The sequence below is a fragment of the Nyctereutes procyonoides genome, unplaced genomic scaffold (genome assembly GCF_905146905.1).
Source record: "Nyctereutes procyonoides isolate TBG_1078 unplaced genomic scaffold, NYPRO_anot_genome, whole genome shotgun sequence".
Taxonomy (NCBI): Eukaryota; Metazoa; Chordata; class Mammalia; order Carnivora; family Canidae; genus Nyctereutes; species Nyctereutes procyonoides.
Genome location: NW_026575049.1, coordinates 10,814,914 through 10,834,370, shown reverse-complemented (window position 1 = coordinate 10,834,370; position 19,457 = coordinate 10,814,914). Strand labels below are relative to the sequence as shown.

Sequence of the window (19,457 nt, the reverse complement as noted above, 5' to 3'; positions counted from 1 at the left end):
TGGGCCCAAGGCGGCGCTAAACCGCCAAGCCACCAGAGCTGCCCTAAAGCCTTTTCATAATCCAAATTTATCTTTACATTTCTAAATAGGAATATAACATTGGATACATTTGCTTTAAAGGCACAAGTAATTTTTCTACAACAATGCAGCCCATCATATAAGCTGGCAAAAAGAACCACAAAAAGCTAAAATAACATCAAAGGATTCTATTCACATTCTTAAAACAAAAAAAAATAACAAGAGGATAACCACCAAGCAAACCATTCCAGAAGAGCCCATTTTAGCCAAAGACTATTCAAATTAAGGATGCTATTATTATTCCACATAGCCCCAAGAGGTACAGTTAAAATTTAATCATTACAAATTGGGAGGAACTCAAAACAAAACAAAACTAGGAGAGGAGGAAGAGGGAAGGATCCAGGTCATTAATGTCCTTTTTGGTATAGAGTAGCAGTATTTTTAATAGCTCTTTTCCAACAATACCATAGGCATAATGTATATCCCAGAATAGTGAAGCCACTATGGCTTAACTGCTGATGAAACTTGCAAGGATGGGGGCTCCCGGGTGGCTCAGTTGGTTAAGTGTGTGCTTTCAGCTCAGGTTGTGATCTGGGGGTCCTGGGATCAAGCCCTGATTTGGGCTCCCTCCTCAGCGGGCAGTCTGTTTCTGCCTCTCCCCTATCCCCTCCACTAATGCTTGTATGCAAGTGTTCCCTCTCAAATAAATAAATATTTTAAAAAACTTGCAAGGGGTATTTTAGCAACTTTAGGTTATATACCTGTCATTAGAGTTTTCAACCATGGACTTCTCTGATTTATATACATGAGCACATACAAAAGCTAATTTCAGCAAGAAAGGACTAGACACAGACTATCCTAGATAGACATTTCTTTAGAAACATGGTACCTGCAATGCAAATCTATGAGTAAAGCTTAAAACCATGGTATAGGGAGCTAAGAGGAAAATTTCAGGCCACCTCAGACTTGACTTTACCTAATAAGGTACATTTAAATAAAGCATTAATCATCTGACAGATTATGCAATTTTAAATTAGAAAGTTGAGTAGCATCACCTTTTGATAAGGTCACCAATGATATGTCATACACAAATACATTCCTAAATAGACCAATTAATCAAATGCACTTTTGTATTTTCATTTGAATATTTAAAAATGTCCAAAACAATAGTCAGAAACTTGATAAATAAAAGCCAAAATGCCTCCAACACCCTCCCTCCCACCAAACCAATCACCCAGTTTCCTGGTATTTATTATACTTAAAACTGCGTGAACACAGTGACATGCAAAGGAGATGGCTACATCATAAAGTGGAATCAGGGTAACCCATAGTCCTGGTTTTAGCACTGTAAGTCTTCTGTCTCAGGAAATCCTCAGTACTGAGCAACTCAAGATGATTGCTCATCTTAGGAGGAATACATCTTAATAGGAATTTGCTTCCTCTGTTTCATAATTTTAAAGATACTAAACTGCAAAGGCTTAAAAAACATCTTGCAAACACTTTGGGGTACTACATAGCTTTTGGTCTTTTTCCTCAACAGAATCATACTCTTCTCTGGAAGAAAATACAGAAATTAAAAGCCAAACTGTGTGGGACACTAAATAAATGTAAGAGCCAAGTTGTTTAAGGGTAACAGACATTATTTGTATAGCATTTACAATTTATAGTATATCTTGACACGAGTTTTCTCATTTGAATACAAGTCTAAGGACATTTCTCATGAAGAAACACTGTCCCTTGCTTAATTAGGAATACTTTTCATCTAATTAGTATTTGAATATGCCTTCAAGTCACTATGAAGGTTACAAAGATGAACAAAATACACTTGTTTTCAGGAAGCTTACAATTTTGTAGGAAAGATGAGATAATATGGAAAAGATGAGAAACACAAAAAAATATGAAAATTTGGAGAGAGGTCAGAAACATATATATGAAGAAGGTGGCAATGAACAAAAGGCACAGCATTTCAATAGGAAAGTATACACTAGAGAAAAGGAAAGTGAAAGCAAAGGCACAGAAGGCAGCAAAATAAAAAAATATGATTAGACTATAGAAAGCACAGTATGAGCGGATCTCGGTACAAACAGGAAAATAACAGCAAGAGTGATCTCGGTACAAATAGGAAAATAAAAACAGCAAGAGTGTCTACAGTCAACATAACACAGATCTGAGTACTGGTCAAGAACCTAGTCTCATTTTCCTAGTCTCATTTTATAAGCAACAGTACTGGAAGTTTTGAAGAGAAACATACGGATACAGAGAAAACTAAAGGTACTTTTTAAATGAACAAAAATAGTTCTAACAGAAGCCAGAACAGTACATCTAGAAATGTTAAGCAATTTACTAAAATACGATTAATATATGGCCTACTTTTAAAATACATCAGTTTGGGGGGCACCCGTGTGGCTCAGCTAAGCAATCAACTCTTGATTTCAGTTTAGGACGTGATCTCAGGTAGTGGGATTCAGTCCTGCATCAGCTCCATGCCCAGCGGGGTCTGCTTAAGATTCTCTCCTCCTTCTTTCTGTGCCCCCCACTAAAAAAAATAAATCTTTTAAAAAAATGCAAGTTTGCAACAAAAACCCATAATGAGATGATGAAAACTAAAATCAGAAACGATACTGCATAGAGGAAGAAATGGCAAGAGACTGACAAAATATAGTTAAGACAATCAGTAATTTCAGTATTTTTTTTCTACAAGACTGTATGAATACTGTGCACCTCCTATGGACAAACAGTGCAGATACCACATGCATACATCAAAGCTCTCTATTTTTCGTCACAGAATGTTAACTTTGGTATCACAGCATGTGATATCCAAAGTATACTAAGATTACTTTTAGTTAATACCACTACCACACAACATGGCATCACTTAGGGTATTTGCCTAAGATTTCACTTTTATAGAGAAATGAGGCAGATTTATGGGGTGGGCCATACTATTACTCAAAAACCTGCTTTGGATCTGTCCACATGCATAAAAAATACTCAGTTAAAACGTAAATATCTCAGGGGCTTGGGTGGCTCAGTCAGTTAAACATCTAACTCTTGATTTTGGATTAGATCATGATCTCAGGGTTATGAGATTGAGCCCCACATCAGCCTCCACACTGGGCATGGAGCCTGCTTAAGATTTTCTCTTCTAGGGATGCCTGGATGGCTCAGCGGCTGAGCATCTGCCTTTGGCTCAGGGCATGATCCTGGGGTCCTGGGATCGAGTCCCTATCGGGCTCCCCGCAGGGAGCCTGGTTCTCCCTCAGCCTATGTCTCCGCCTCTCTGTGTGTCTCTCATGAATAAATAAAATCTTCAAAAAAAAATTTTTTTTTCCTCTTCTCTCTCCCTCTTCCTTGGCATACCCCCCTCCTTGCTCTTTCTCTCTTAAAAAAAAAAAAAAAAGACAAATATCTCATGGTGAGGGATCTAAGTGTAAAGTCAATTGCTGCATAACCAGCACTTAACACAGTTGGAAAATAGAAGCCAATTATTTGCTGAATGAATCAAAACCAGTTTCTTGCCCTAGAGGAGGGGCTGGCAAACTCCAGACCTCAGGCCAAATCCCATTTACTGCCATTTTTTTGTAATTAAAGTTTTGTTGGAACACTGCCATGCAACTGCGTATCGTTTATGGTTGCTCTGGCAGCACTGACAGAGACCGGTCCTCAAAGGCTAAAAGTTTTTAATTTGGCCCTTTATAGAAAAACTCCGTTGATACCTATCCTATAGACTAGAGCCTGGAAGAAATAAGGATAGATCTTGACTATTTATTCACTGGTAGCAAATGGGTTTTAGCTCAAACACCAATGCAAAATATAAATGGCTACCTGGAGTAGTGTTGAGAATGATTCTGAGACCAACTCTGGTCCCAGAGGGAAAGAGTACAGCTCTCATTTATCAATGACTACTGTGGTTTAGGGGAAGGAGTAATAGGGTTTTAACTCTAAAAACATTAGAAAATTTCTGATATAGAATACTTTGATCTTAAATAACTAGCATTGTTGTCTGATAGTTTTACAAAGATGATTAGCTGCAAAATAGGTAACCCCCCCCCTTCCCGGGGCAACCCAAAAAGAATCACTGAGAATAGTTTGCCTGAATGCTGAAGACTGTCTACCAAAAACAATGATTTGGGTTCTGGCACAGTTGTTGCTGCTCATTTTTACACTATTCATTCATTCACTCCATATTCATTCATTATGCACTTATCCAAAAGATTCTGTCGTTTAAAAGTATTCCTGAGGATGATTAAACAGTGTTATCAGTTGAACCTATGGCAAGAAGGTAAGCCCCCAACATACCCTCAAAACTCCATCAAGCTTTTTTTTTTTTAAAAAAAGATTTTATTTATTTATTTCTGAGAATACACAGAGAGGAGAGAGAGAAGCAGAGACACAGGCAGAGGGAGAAGCAGGCGCCATGCAAGGAGCCTGACATGGGACTCAATCCTGGGTCTCCAGGATCAGGCCCTGGGCGGAAGGCAGCGCTAAACCGCTGCGCCATCTGGGCTGCCCTCCATCAAGCTTTATAGATAAAACTGAAAAGAAGGGCATGCTGGGTAAAGTACTTTTACATTAGAAGCTAAATCTATTAAATTTGCCCATTCTGATTCTGGAAGTACTTAATAAAGTAAACAGTTCCACATTAAAGGATTCATGCTACTGGAGCTCTGCAAAGTTTCTCTTCAGATTATTTTAGAAAATTCCTTTGTTTGCTGGATCTACCTCAAGTATTTGTGCCTGACCTGCAAGGGGAGGCTGGGAAAGCTAATACCTGGCATTTTTTTTCTACAAAGCAAACGTATTAACCAAGACTCATTTAGACCTGTGTCTTTTCAAACACCAGTAAGTCTCTCTGAAGATAAAAGTGAGCACACACATCCATACCTCTATATACAAGACACTTTGAGGCAATATTATGTTTCTGTTAGATGCAGTCTGGCCCATATGGGCCACACCCTAGCATGACAGGAAGGAAGGAGACATGCATGGGATATCCAAAGAGGTGAACAAAGTCACCTCTGGGAATAGTGGGAAGGAATGTCTCAAAGTCCGATTAAATTTAAATCTGAAGACCCAGAAGCCTGAGAGAGCTAAGTGATATCACAGTAACATCTATCATAGTAGGGATTTTGTGTGTGTGTGTGAGTGCGCGCGCGCATTAAGGTTTTAAAAGCACCTCTGAAAAACTCTGATAACACACCCCTGTTCCTAAGGATCTTAAAACCTATATTCCTAGTAAAGAAAGGTCAGGGTTCAGAGACCATCATCTTTATCATTTTGTCTCCAAATAACTGTCCCCCAATTTAGTAAAGAAAATTCAGTGTCTGTTGTTCCTCAGGTCTCTAGAAATCAGATTCTTCAGTAATTTAAATAACCTGTGCTCTTAACGTCTTAACTTCCATAAGTCATAGAAAAAGAGATACAACCACTTCAAAGAGATGACCGTTACTGGGGGTAAGAAAGCTAACCATCTATTTTCCTGTTCCTAGATGAAGCCATTATCATCTTTCCCCAGTTTGCTGATTTGTCATTCCAGAATCTAACAGTAAAATCAAAGGTCTCAATACTTTTTTCTGAACAGGTTGCAGAATGAGATAACTGCAACAACCAGAGATATCCTGATTAGAGAAAATATCTGCTTTTATTTATTTCAAACAAATACTACACTAAGTACAGTTTATGAACTGTTTGAGGACAGAAGTAAAAGAAATCAGAAGTGAGGCACTTGTACTAGCTCTAGCCCGTCAACTAGAATTTATGGGTAAAGACTTCGGAATAAACCACACCTGTTTTCATAAATGGAAGAACACCACAAATATTTCTTTTAATATAAATATTCAGATTTTACAAAACGCCACCCTCCACAAGGATGGGGGAACATTTTTTAAAACATAATTTTACAATCTGTTTCAACATAAGGCTGAGTTCAGAAATAAACAGAATTAGTGTCTTACATGAGAGAAGGAATAAATGACTGCAAAAAAATATTTTATTTCATTTTCCTGTTAACGTCCTAACTAGGATTAAATGACAAAGCTTAATATGATTGCCCCCAAATGCATCTGAAACCATAAGAATGCCATGATCTAGACTGTGGGTTCATAATTTGCATGACTAAATTACATTCTAAATGAAATTTCAAGGCCAGGACATTCCTAATGGAAAATTCCCTAGTAAACCTGCCAAAAGTTGAGAGGAGAAAAATTAACCAACTAACAACAACAACAACAACAACAACAAAAAACAGTGGAAGCAGAGGTACTTCCCATAATTTTCTCCAGTATCTCAATCTAAGTAGCAGTTTTTGCTAGCTGCTTAATGCGGACACTGGCTTATACAACTAATTGTCTTATGAAATTTTTTTGACTAATTTAATTCTTCCTTTTACACTTTATCATGTTCGGTTTGTTCAAAGATGCTCTCAGTTATTGAACATAAAAAAGGCCATTCAGAAAAATAAAATGCACACCACACTTCGAAGCCCCAAATAATGCTGGTATCTGGCTTTCTCACACAATACTTCACTTGTATAATTAGTAGGTCAGTAAGAAAAAAAAATTGCTTCAGAACTTGTGTGTCTTGGCGATTTCTATAAAATAGAAGTCAGTATCCAACAAAACAGCATATACATGTTTGCATTCTTGGAGATTAGTATATACCAAATGAATGATAAAAGCAATGAGAACCAAAGTTTGAGTGTTAATTAGGCTGTTAGAATAAGGAGAGCATATGGAGAAACCACAAAAAGTGGGCAGGCACTTTCTGTAATCAATTTTCGGTTTCAAAGAAGTATCTTCAGATATTTACTTCCTTATATGTCAAAAATAAGTGATTTCTTCAAGGATTTTTAGACTATGTTAGCCCTACAATATTCCTATTCCAATCTTGTATTGTACTCTTACTTAAAAATGAAATGTATTATAGAATTCTTAGAAACCTTATGAACTGGGATATAAACTACACAGTATCTTAAAAGACTTAATAAATCTATTAAGAAACTGTGGCTGAAGTAAGAGCTCTTGATCATTAAACATTTTTAAAAACCATTTTTAAAAAATATTTTATTTATTTATTCATGAGAGAGACGGAGAGAGAGAGGCAGAGACACAGGCAGAGGGAGAAGCAGGCTCCATGCAGGGAGCCTGACGTGGGACTCGATCCCAGGACTCCAGGATCATGCCCTGGGCTGAAGGCAAGCACCCAACCTCTGAGCCACCCAGGGATCCCCCTAAAAACCATCTATGATGGTCCAGGCCCAATATACAAGATGAATCTTCACTATTTCCAAATATTTAACTGGACTCTAAGGAATTAGGTGTTTTCCCAGGCACTTATAGACTAGTCAGCCTTAGCAGTGCATTCCATTCTGAATCTGTGTCAAAGAGAATTTGGTGGAAAAGACTGTTTCTAAGCTAATTGCTTCAAAGTAACATTTTCAGAATGATGTCCTCCCCAAAGACAAAAAGTAATAAAGACTACAGCCTTTCCAACAATTTCAGATCCATTTCTCACGCTTTTTTTTATATAGCAAAACTTCCAACAATTTCAGATCCATTTCTCACGCTTTTTTTTATATAGCAAAACTTCACTTAAGCACTATCATGAGGCTATTTATAGTTTTTATTCATCCCATTTAGTGTGACTATTCATATTTCACTTTATAAATATTAAGTGTGTGATTATTCTTACTAAAATTCAAAACAAAATCTTTCCACAAAGTTCTGAATTCTAAAGTACCTGAGACCAAGAATTCTAAGTAAGGCATTATGGGCCTATAATCCATTTCATAAACATCTACTATAGCAAAACAATCCTTTGAACATACTTTGCATTTTCTAATTTCTGTATAGTTGCCCACTCTGATTCACTATTAGTCTAAAATGTACATAACCCTTCATATCATGTACAGATCTCCATTTATAATTTCTTCTTGGACTATTAGAGCCTAAGACTTTTCACTACTCCTCTGACTCTAAAAGCACTCACCTATATCATTCATTTGGGTATCAATCATTATTTTGAACTCCTATTTAAATTTCGTATTAACTTTCATGTCTTTGCTAAAAACCTTTTGTGCATAATTACTCAACTTAATCCTAACATACAGTAACTGAGAATTGTTCTCAAAAACATGCAGATGAATGAGTCCTCCAGAGACAGATGCCCTAAAAAATATAGCAGGAAATAGACATAACACTTTAATTGATAAAGACAAACCACTGAACTTATGTATTCTTTCCATTAAAATAAAAAAAAATGGTAAGCACTGTGCCAGTTATTGGGCTATTTGACACTGGTGGCAAGTACATTGTATTTCTGCCCTCTTGAAACATAGTTTAGAGGGCAAGAGAGAATAAATGGACAAATGTAATTATTGTGAAAAGAGCTATGAAGATAATAAAGCCTTTATATCAGGTGATCAGGAGAAACTTCCCTATAAATGTACATCTGAGCTGAGATCTAAGGATACTGAGGCAGACTTGCAGACAGCCAGGGAAAGACCATGATGGAGAGTAGCTGTAAACACCAAATCTCAAAAGAAGGTAAAGGGCTTGCTAGGTAAAGACCAGTAAAGTGGGGGATCCCTGGGTGGCACAGTGGTTTAGCGCCTGCCTTTGGCCCAGGGCGCGATCCTGGAGACCTGGGATCGAGTCCCACGTCGGGCTCCCAGTGCATGGAGCCTGCTTCTCCCTCTGCCTGTGTCTCTGCCCCTCTCTCTCTCTCTCTCTCTCTCTCTGTGACTATCATAAATAAATAAAAATTAAAAAAAAAAAAAGACCAGTAAAGGGCTTGCTAGGTAAAGAACAGAAAGAAGTCCAATATGGGTGCAGCTTAGTGAACAATGGAGAGGAAATAAAACTGTGAAGTAAGCAAGAACTGGATCTGGTTTCTATTTTAAGCCACTGGGGTGGGGGTGGGGGTTTGGACTGGAGTTTATTATATGATTTGATTTACATTTTTAAAAGATGACTTTTAACATCTAGGTGGAGACTGAAATAGAGGAGGACAAGAACATGTTAGAAAGCTCCTGTAGGAGCCCAAACAAGAGTAGTATCACAGAAACACAGGATCTTAGACCCAAACAGCCATTTAATCAAAGTTGCTTTATGTAAAGAGGTCGAGAGAAAGAGATCAACTTGTTCAAGGTTTTACAGCCAGTACCAGAGAGAGAACTGAAGCCTGGGACACTCACTCAGTTCAAAATTATTGTCACTAAACCAGGTTCTTTAATAGGGAGGAATCAAAGGTCTAGCAACTACTGAAAACTAGCACATTTCTCAAATTTATCCTTCATGCTCAAAGGAATCAGTTAAAATTTATGAGAAAAATAAGTGTCCAATTTAAGTACCTCAAGGTTCAGAGAAAAGCGCATAAGGGTCTGTTGGGGAGTAAAAGTGTTCTCAAATCACATTGCTTAGTGATGAAACTTTTACTTTAACCCCATAATCTCCATAGATAACACCATTTATCTTCTACCCAGGACCCTTTCTTGGGAGACAAATGTATCAATCACTAAAGCATCACAAATGCTTTTCAAAGTGTTTATCATTCCTGTTAACCAGAACTCTAACGTGAAGTCAGTAACAGCTTTGCTCATCAGAAAGAGAACCTCTTAATCATCATCCTTACTCTCTTCTGCTCTACATCCTGCCCTTCCCACCTCTCCACTGCCTATTATCAGCATCATCACTTTCATGTAAACAACAGAAAAATGTTATGTTCTTCTGTCCTTAAAAGCTTGAACATCCTGTCTTTGTTGAGTAAGGTGACAGGACCCTTGGAAGAAAAAGCTTAAGTGTAAAAAAAAATCTTAAATAGAGGAAATTACATTTTTTCAGCTAGCAACTAAAACTGAATAAGCAAGAGCCACTGGCAACCTTGTGACAAATTTGGACATCCTGAACATAAAAAATGATCTCAGTATGTTCCCTACTTCAGAAGAGCCGACCAGGTAATTGTTTAGAGAGAATTAAAGCTTCCTATTAAAATTCCCTCCCTCACTGTGGGATTAGCTCATGCAGGCAGGAGTTGTATAATGCTTACTCCTCAAAGCTACTCCAAAGTTAGCTTTTACACTTACTCCTCTGAACCACTTCATGCCTCTGCCTCTTCCATCAACACTGTTCCTTCAAACAGAACTGAGACTCACTACTCTTTCTTCACAGAACACACCCATTTTATTATCTCTAGGGGAATAATTGGCACTAAATTTCCAAGAAACAAAGTACAACCTAAACTATAACTTACCTATCTTCTCACATAATCTGAAACTTGAAAATGAATGAGGGTTGCCCTAAAAATCCTTTAAAATTTGGAACTGTCCTATGACAGAAGGTTTATAAAAATAGTTGTTTAACAAGGATTGCTACAATTGCTCTCAAACAAGCAAGAACAAGAAACCACTTTCTCCTAGAAGGTAAGAACACTATAATTTGTCTTAAAAATATCAACTAAAGGTAGACAACACAGCAAATACTCAGGTCCAAGAGATATTATAAACTTCAGATAGGAAAAGCCCATAGCTTTACCACAGGAAAGCTACTAAATATCCTAAAATCATGAAAGCCAACTATTAAAAATTATTTAAAGGTTATGTCAAAATTTGGGCACACAATCTATGTACAGATGAGTTATCAGGTGTACAAAACAAGTACTAAAATCAAGAAATATGCTTAAAAAATAACAATCACCTAATTTATTACACTGTGATCCAAAGTTCAAAGGAATGCTCAAGGTGAAGACTATAAAGTCAATCTAGGGGGTGCCTGCGGGGTGCAATTGGTTAGGCATCGGACTCCTGGTTTCAGCTTAGGTTGTGATCTCGAGGTCATAAAACTGAGCTCCGTGTAGGGCTCCACACTTGGCACGGTCTCCTTGAGATTCTCTCTCCTTCTCCCTCTGCCTCTCCTGCTTGTGCTCCCTAAAAAAAATTTCAACTTAAAACTGACTATATATTAATAAGAGATTTCAAGATGAAGCACATGGAAACACCGCTTCACATGTATCTATGGTTCCTATTCTCATCTTCCCCTCCAACAAAAATATAAGCTAAAGACATCAAAGACATTAAACACGGAGAGCAAAGCGTGGAAAAAGGAGTATACAAAAAAAGTGAATCACAAGCACACAGCAAGGAATATTTTAGTAGCCTTTTCAGATAAATGTGGATTTTTTATTTATTTGACACAGAGAGAGCACAAGGCGGGGAAGCAGCAAGCAGAGGGAGAGGGACAGGGTGAGTAGGCTCCCCTGCGAACAAGGAGCCTGATGTGGGGCTCAATCCCAGGACTCTGGGATCATGACCCCAGCAGAAGGCAGATGCTTAACTGACTGAGCCACCCAGGAGCCCCGGATATTCTCCTCTGATTCTACACCAAAACTTGACAACTGGTTGCAATATACTGGAAGGGAAAACCTTACCAATAAACTTTAGGTCTGCTTTAACATTAAAATCCATAGGTCTAGCCAGAATTTAGGAAAGGAATTCTTAGGCATGCATGATTTTGTAACATTATGCATTGGTCACTAGAGAAATACTTGTATAAAGTTATGCAGATCTTCAAAATTGACACATTATATATAATTTTTTAAAAACTATGCTTCAGGAGATCCCTGGGTGGCTCAGCGGTTTGGCGCCTGCCTTTGGCCCAGGGCGCGATCCTGGAGACCCCGGATCGAGTCCCACGTCGGGCTCCCGGTGCATGGAGCCTGCTTCTCCCTCTGTGTCTCTGCCCCCCTCTTTCTCTCTCTCTCTCTCTCTCTCTCTGTGACTATCATAAATAAATAAAAATTAAAAAAAAAAGATACCTTTAAAAAAAAGAAAAAAACTATGCTTCACTGGGACACCTGGGTGGTTCAGAGGTTAAGCATCTGCCTTCTGCCCAGGGCATGAACCTGGAGACCCAGATAGAGTCCCACATCTGGCTCCCTACAGGGAGCCTGCTTCACTCTCTGCCTGTCTTCTCTGCCTCTCTGTCTCTCATGAATAAATAAATTTTTAAAATCTTAAATAAAAATAAAAATCGGTGTTCATTAACATCACCAGTACTATAAAAAAATTTTTTTTTAAATATTGGGAAGCTGTCAAGGGCACAGGGGCTGATACAAATTTTCCAATATTCTCAGTTTCACTTGAAAACTAGAACTTTATCACTGACCATAAATAGTGTTGATCTTTTCCTTAAAGGAACAGGCTGATTTTGTTTATTTTTAAGAAAATGTCAGCCTAATACCCGAGTCTGAATAGCCATAGTTTTTCAGGTATTCATGAAAAAAGTAAAAAAGGTAAAAAAAAGTGGCTGGTTCAGCTTGCAACTCCAATGATTACACAAATGCTTTTCCTACAGACAACCATTATACCCTCAATATGGCAATAAAATTGCGTTTGAAGCAGATTTTCCATTTTGTCATACTACGTTGAAATAATATGTACAAGAGCCAAGATTTGATTTAAAAAAACTTTTTTTAAAACTTCTTCATCAAGTGCATTTAAAGTTTTTTTTTAGTGCATGACAAAAAAAAGAATACAATGACTAGGAATACAGCGTAGTGCTCTGACTTGATCTGCCCTAAGGTGCCGGAAGTTTTACTCACCACTACTTTTGTACCATTGGTACAAATGTCAACACAGTGAAAAAAGGCAAAAAACATCTCAGTATTATTTTAAAAATAGTTTTGTATTTGCAGACTCCTGAAAATGTCCAGGCAATCCCCAGGATTCCTTAGAGCATATTTAAAAACCCTGAGCTAGACAATTTGTTAAGCTATTCACAATCACAATTATTCTTTCTAGTCCTTACTCATGCCTTAATGAATAACTTCAACTGGGAGAAGTGATGCTACAGAGAAATAAAAGTTTGATAGAGAACAAGAAAGAATACATTAGTATACTCTTTTATCATCATTTACAGATACTTTCCCAACTTAATTCTCAACAACTCTAAGTAGTATATGCCATCGTTCTCACTGAGGAAACAAGGAGGTAGGAAAGGTTCAAAAAGGAGGTACAAATTTTGCCTAAAAATTCATTGTACTGGTGGGATTATAAGTGACATTAATTTTTTTCTTTATACTTTTTTGTTCGAAACACTTTAACATTTAAAAACTCAGCCACTCTGATATTCAATGCAGTATCTCAAGAAGCACAATTTCAAGAGAAAAAAAACAGATCCACATATTTTTTTATTCCTAATCTTCTTTATTTTCTGTACAGTACAGAATTCAAGATTACTGAGGGAATTCCTGAGTTTTGTTATCAAGGAGTTTATCATAACTTCTCAATCTTAAAAGTAGCAGCTTATAAATTTGGTAGCATTACATAGTAATAGTACTATTCTCAGTGTATCCTTAAAACACAAGGTAAGAGTTGGATGCAATATGCATACCACTTTGACACCCAAAGCCTGTTAGTTTATATTTACAGTTTTTATTTTATTGATAGCCTCAGTCCCATTAACTGAGAACTTTCAGAAAGTCTCCCAATTTGTTTTAGAATAAAGTGACTTGGAAAAATATATCCCAATGTATAAACTCTAGAAATATAAGTTTTAAAAGACACAGATAACTAGAATTTTATTTTACGATTTTACGTAACATTTTCCATTTCCTTTCCAGAAGCTTTTGCCAAAAACTGCTATTAAATGGACAAAACAGATTTTCTTTCATCTTTTTCTTTTCTATAAAGCAAAGAAGAAGCAAGCAACAAGTAGAAGTAATCCACCACTGGGGCTATCAGTTCGCTGTATATTTTCAAAATAAAGTTATTTAACAAAATGCTAAGGCTTTTTTTTTTTTTCCTTAAGATTTTATTTATTTATTCATGAGAGACACAGGCAGAGGGAAACTCAATCCCAGGACCCCAGGATCATGACCTGAGCCAAAGATGCTCAGTGAACCACTCAGGGGTCTCATGAAATGCTAAATTTTGAATGTGAGAAAAAAAAATCTATTTTATTAAAACTACATATCTACTGAAATAAATATTCAAAGCAACTAATGAAAAACTCAGCAAAATGTATAATGTAGTGAAAGTGATGATTCCAAGAAGCCAATAATTTAATGTAATCAAAATTATTTACAACTGCTTTAAATAAATACTCTCTTCCTTTAACATCTTTATTGAGTCTACTTTCACAAGAGTTAGAAACATTCAATTCCTCACCCCTGGAAAAGATTACCTAGCAAATTATCCCATGAGATCAGAATCTGGTTTAAATTTAAACGTCTCATTGGTTATATGTTTAAAATATATAAAGTATATAAAGGAGCTTAACTACAAAATACAAAATAGTATAAGAATAAGCTTTAGAAACCAGCTCAATGTAAAATCCAAAATAGAACATTAGATAATTACTCTCTATGGTTAAAGAGACTAGGATTCTTAATTGATTTATTTATTTATAGTTTTGATTTTTTTAAGATTTTATTTATTTATTCATGAAAGACACAGAGAGAGAGAGAGAGGCAGAGACACAGGCAGAGGGAGAAGCAGGCTCCATGCAGGGAGCCCGACGTGGGACTTGATCCCAGGACTCCAGGATCATGCCCTGGCCCAAAAGCAGGTGCTGAACCACTGAGCCACCCAGGGATCCCCTAGGATCCTTAATTTAAAAGTGAACATATTTCTAGTACTCAAGTATAATCAATTTTAATCACAGTTATATTCACAGAATATCATTCTGCATAATAAAAACCAGATGGAAATTCTTCAGTTCATGTCGCAAATATTTTTTTCTTTTGATAATTTAAATATTATTTAAAACATGGTACATTTCCTAAATGTTCATTTTTTTCTTTTATAAATTTTAAGGCTCTCTGGAAACAGTATGAAACTCTTGATCCTCTATTAATGCAGAGCAAAAATTCTAAGTTTCTAGTGAAATGGAATAATCAGTTGCTGTATATTCTTAATTTGACCAACACTAGGAATAAACACACCAGTGTGAGGAAGTATGGAACAGTGTCATTTTTGTTTGTGGCACATTTTAAAAGTGGTCTTAATTTTTTAAAGGTAGTACAAAAGTTCCTCATAACCTTTCTTCTTTAAAGTAGAAATTAAAAAAAAAATAAAAATAAAGTAGAAATTCTATGACTAAAGGGATTGGTTTCAGAATTTAATATAAACAAATAAATAAATAAATAAATAAATAAATAAATAAATAAATAGCGCGCACACGCAGGCTACTCTCTCCTGCAAATGGATAAATCTATTCTATTCTTTGTAGCTGCTTCCAATATGTTCATGAGATTTCCAAATAAATTAAAGACTTAAGTCCCCAAATGTAATTAGTACCTTTCAATAGTATTGTAAAATATCTAAGAACACTGAAAAATATTAGGCTTTCAGCATAAGTACTGTTTATTGAAAAATTTGATGTTACAACGGATCATTGGGTCAGCCAAAATGTCTGTTTAACTTTTTCTAGAAGAAATTCAACTTGGAAAGACTAACAGTAAAAACTTCAGTCTAATCTTTAAGACCATGGAGTCTTCAAAAATGACATGAGGGGAAAAATAAGGCATTTATTTAATCACAACCTTATGTGCTCTTACAAAGTTTAAGATCAATCTTATCAAAGTTTTTCTATAGACTGAACATGTAACATCACTACCACAACAAAATAGAGCACTTTGACTCTGTAGTTCATAAATACTAAACTATTCCTGGTGTGTCAAATTTAGACAGTACTGGTCAATATCCACCCTCTTCATCAATACATACAGAGGACACATTATTTCAAGTGTAGGAAAATGACACTGCATATCAGTGAGTTCTTGGTATTCAATAATAAAACTTTATTTAAAATCACACATTTGGGGGGAAAAAATAAACACCCGTGTAAAATAGCCAAATTTTCTTTGTATCCAGATCTAGTTTTACTGATTAATTTCACTCTCTTAATATTCAAGTACCCACTCCAGAAGTCAAAACTGAACATAAGCAATTTATCATCCAAATCTTAGTTTTTATATTGAAACAACATGTATAATTAGTTCATGTTATCAACCTCTGGATAGGCCTCCTACTAGTCCTGAATTATACTGGAAGATGAATATGATATTTATGTACATGATCCAAGTTTTATGATCAATTGTTTATTACATCTCAAAAGATGCTCCTTATGTGACGGCTCCTTACCATGGGAGCTCACTTTCCCTTTATTATGGCCATGAGACAGTATCAGAATTCTATAGTTAAGGATTGTTCTAAAGACAAAATGAAAATCAATTCTGTAAAGTTAACAGGATTCCAAAGCCAGTGTGGAAATTATTCTTTTTTCCTATTCTTCTTTCTTCTGAAGGAAGACAAAGTTTTCCTTCAGATATTCTCAAATGTTTGCTACAGTTAATCCTTAAATCTAAGTGCTAGACACTTATGTGCACAGGTAAGGTTCTAGGAACCAAGAATACAATGGGGACTGCAATGGTCCTTACCCTCCTTATGCTTACATTTAATAAACTGGTATTATCTATGTGCAGTGTACCATGCCAGCGCTTTGGGGCATACAAAGAAGACATCCTGTCCTTGGCTTTACAATTTAGTGGAATAGATAACAAAAATCATATGAGTAACAATAACAAAACAGTAACAGAATACTGGAAGTGACAGGGGTCAGAAAAAGAGATGACTTTCACGGAGTGAAGAAAGAGGGCTCATGGGGAGGATGCAAAAGACAGAGCAATTGTTTTCATGCTATCATATTTTTTAATCAGCCAAGTTATTATCGGGCTCTTCAGTTATACTCTGATACCTGGCATATCAAAACTAAACTGGCTACAGATGTATCAAAGATTTACTTTGTGGCTTCCTCAGATAAAGCAGCTTCACAACTTATTATGAATGTCAAACAAGCAAATCCAAATGAAAACTTTTTGTTTTGCAGAGTTTAAAAAGCAGGATGGGCTCCAAGAAGACTGTCACTCAGGGCTCTGTGTCCTTAAAGTTATTTAAGCTCCTTGAGTATCAACTTCCTCTCCTAAAACCTGGCAATGAAGTGACCTAAGTGGTTCTTCCACACTATTTGACTAAGGTACTAACATTTTCTGTTCGATCATCCCGTAAAAATGCAATTCACTGTAAAAACACTGTATATTTATTTCTTCCTCCTAGTTCTCTATTGCACAGTGTCCTAAAAGTCAGCAAGGCCACTAACTTATCTTATCTTTTCTAGGCCTCAGTTTCCTCCTCCATAAAATGAGGGTGGGGACTGGATGACCTAAATCGTCCCTTCCGGCCCTTAAAAAGTCCCATGACTCCATCATGACTCAAATACGATTCCAGAGTCAGCTTTTAGAAGTGATGGGGCTTTGAAGTTAAATGAACGTCTCTCTCTTTTTTTTTTTTTAAAGAGTCACTTCTTGCTAAGATGGGGTTCCGTTGAGCAAGCCTAAACAGTATTCGAATTACGAAAAAAGGAAGAGTCAAAAAATACACTTGCGAGTTAGCAGCTTTAAGTTGTGAGCGAGCCCTCGATAACAGGTTAGGGCCCACAATCCAAACAAAAATCCAGGTAGACTGAATTAATCTTAAAAACATTAAAATAAAAACAAAACATTAAAATCAGGGGATCCCTGAGTGGCTCAGCGGTTGAGCGCCCGCCTTCAGCCCAGGTCGTGACCCCAGGTCCTGGAATCGAGTCCCGCACCGGGCTCCCTGCATGGAGCCCTCTGTCTCTCTGTCTCTGATAATTAAATAAATAAAACCTTAAAAAAAAAAAAAAACTTAAAATCATGATGTTCATTTAGTGTCAACTTTCCGCTCCTTTAAAATGTCATTTCCCGTTACTGTAATATAGGACTGCCTCTGTTCCTTCCAAACAAGAGCTGCGGGGCAAAAATAAAAAAAAAAAAAATGTTTTGCTAAACTAAAAAAAGGAGGGGGGGCGGAGGATGGACCGGAGGTTGGAGTGGGGGGGGGGGTAGGCGAGGACGAAGCATATCTCGTGCTTCAACTTGCAAGAGTGAGCTTTCCTCCAAAAAGCCGTCAGTTGTTTTCAGAAGAAGAAAAAAGAAAAATTAAAAAAAAAAAATCCCAAAGGCGCGGCTGCCTGGTGCTGGCGGTGCTGGTGCTGGTGCTGGGGGGTAGCCGTGAACACGAGTCCCGCTGCTGTCAGCGGTGCGATGGCGACACGGAGACGACGGCGAGCAAGTCCCCGGGCTGCGCGCCGGGCCGTCGGGGCGGAGAGGGGCGCCCCCGCGGGCCCCGGAGCGGCCCCTTTAACAGCCCGCGGCGCGCCCGCGGAGCCGGACTAGGTGGGGCTCCCCGCGCTGCCGGCTGCGGCCACTTCCCGCGGCGGAGGGGGCGCCCCGGCCCCGGCTCGGGCAAACTTTCCCGCGGCCCGGCTGGAGCCCCCGCAGGCGCCCCGCGTCCCGGCTGCGCGACGCGGGGGCTCCCCTGCCCACAACTTCGGGGCTTCCGCTGTAACTTCCAGCCGCTCCCCGGGGCCCGCGCGGGGGCCGGGGCGGCGGCGGCGGCGGCGGGCAGGAGGGCGCGAGCGGGCGGGGGGGTCCTGGGCTCTCACTTCCTCCGCCATATTTCAGACATTTGACCCCTTCCGCAAAGCGCGCTGCTCCCCCGCGGCGGCGGCGGCGGCTCGTCCCCGCCGGGCCCGGGCCCTCGCAACACCTGCCGCCGCCCCGCCGCCGCCCCCCGGGGTCCCCGCGCGGGGTCCCCGCCCGGCCCGCGCCGCCCCCCGCCCGCGCCCTCCGCCGGCGCCCGGCCCCCGGCCCCCGCCCCGCCGCCGCCGCCGCTCCCCTCCGCGGCCACGCACGCGCTCCACCCACCTCTCGCGCTGTCACCGGCTCCCCGCGCCTCGCGCTCCCTCCGGGTCGCTGCTCCCGGCGCCGCGGCGCTCCTGCCGCTGCCGCCGCCGCCGCCGCTCCGGCTGCTTTACACGCCTGACTCGGGGCGAGGTTTGGCGGTGTCGCCGTGACGTCAGGCGTTCGGCCGCGCTCTCGCTTCCGTCCGCGGGCGGGGAAGGGGCGGGGCCGGGGGCGGGGCCTGGCGCCGGGGGGCGGGGCTTCGCGCGCCGGCCGGACACACGCGGCGCCCCCGCGGAGCCCCGGGCGGGGTTCCTCTCCCGCCCTCGGCCGGGCCCCCGGCTCCGCGCAGGTGCGCGCGCCGCCCGCCCCGAGCTCCGCGGCTTGCAGGAGCGCGGAGCCCTCCGAAACTTAAAAGGTGTCTTTAATGCAAACGAGCTCAGTCACCAAGGCCACCCGACAGTGGGTGCTCGCGGGTTCCTTTGTGCGGGGAAGGGGCCGCGGAGGCGCTGAGCGCGTGCAGTTCCCGCACCTGGACCGCGCACGGAGGCCCGCAGGCCGGGGCACGGCGGATTTCCCTCTTGCCAGGGGTTTCTCCTACACTGGTGTCTTAACCCGTGGTGAACCCTTTGCAAAGTCAGCCACCGAACCCATGACCCCAGACAACTTGGCACTCTGTACCT

General features: G+C 39.7%; 1 protein-coding gene across 1 annotated transcript in view; it reads right to left on the bottom strand.

Moving 5' to 3' along the window:
* Positions 1–18,948, bottom strand: part of RAP1B (RAP1B, member of RAS oncogene family) — a 48,482-nt gene extending 29,534 nt beyond the window's left edge. Inside the window, exon 1 of the mRNA XM_055328072.1 lies at positions 18,799–18,948. The gene's annotated coding sequence lies outside the window, so the exon portion shown is untranslated. The remainder of the gene's footprint in view (positions 1–18,798) is intronic.
* Between the last annotated feature and the right edge of the window lie 509 nt (positions 18,949–19,457).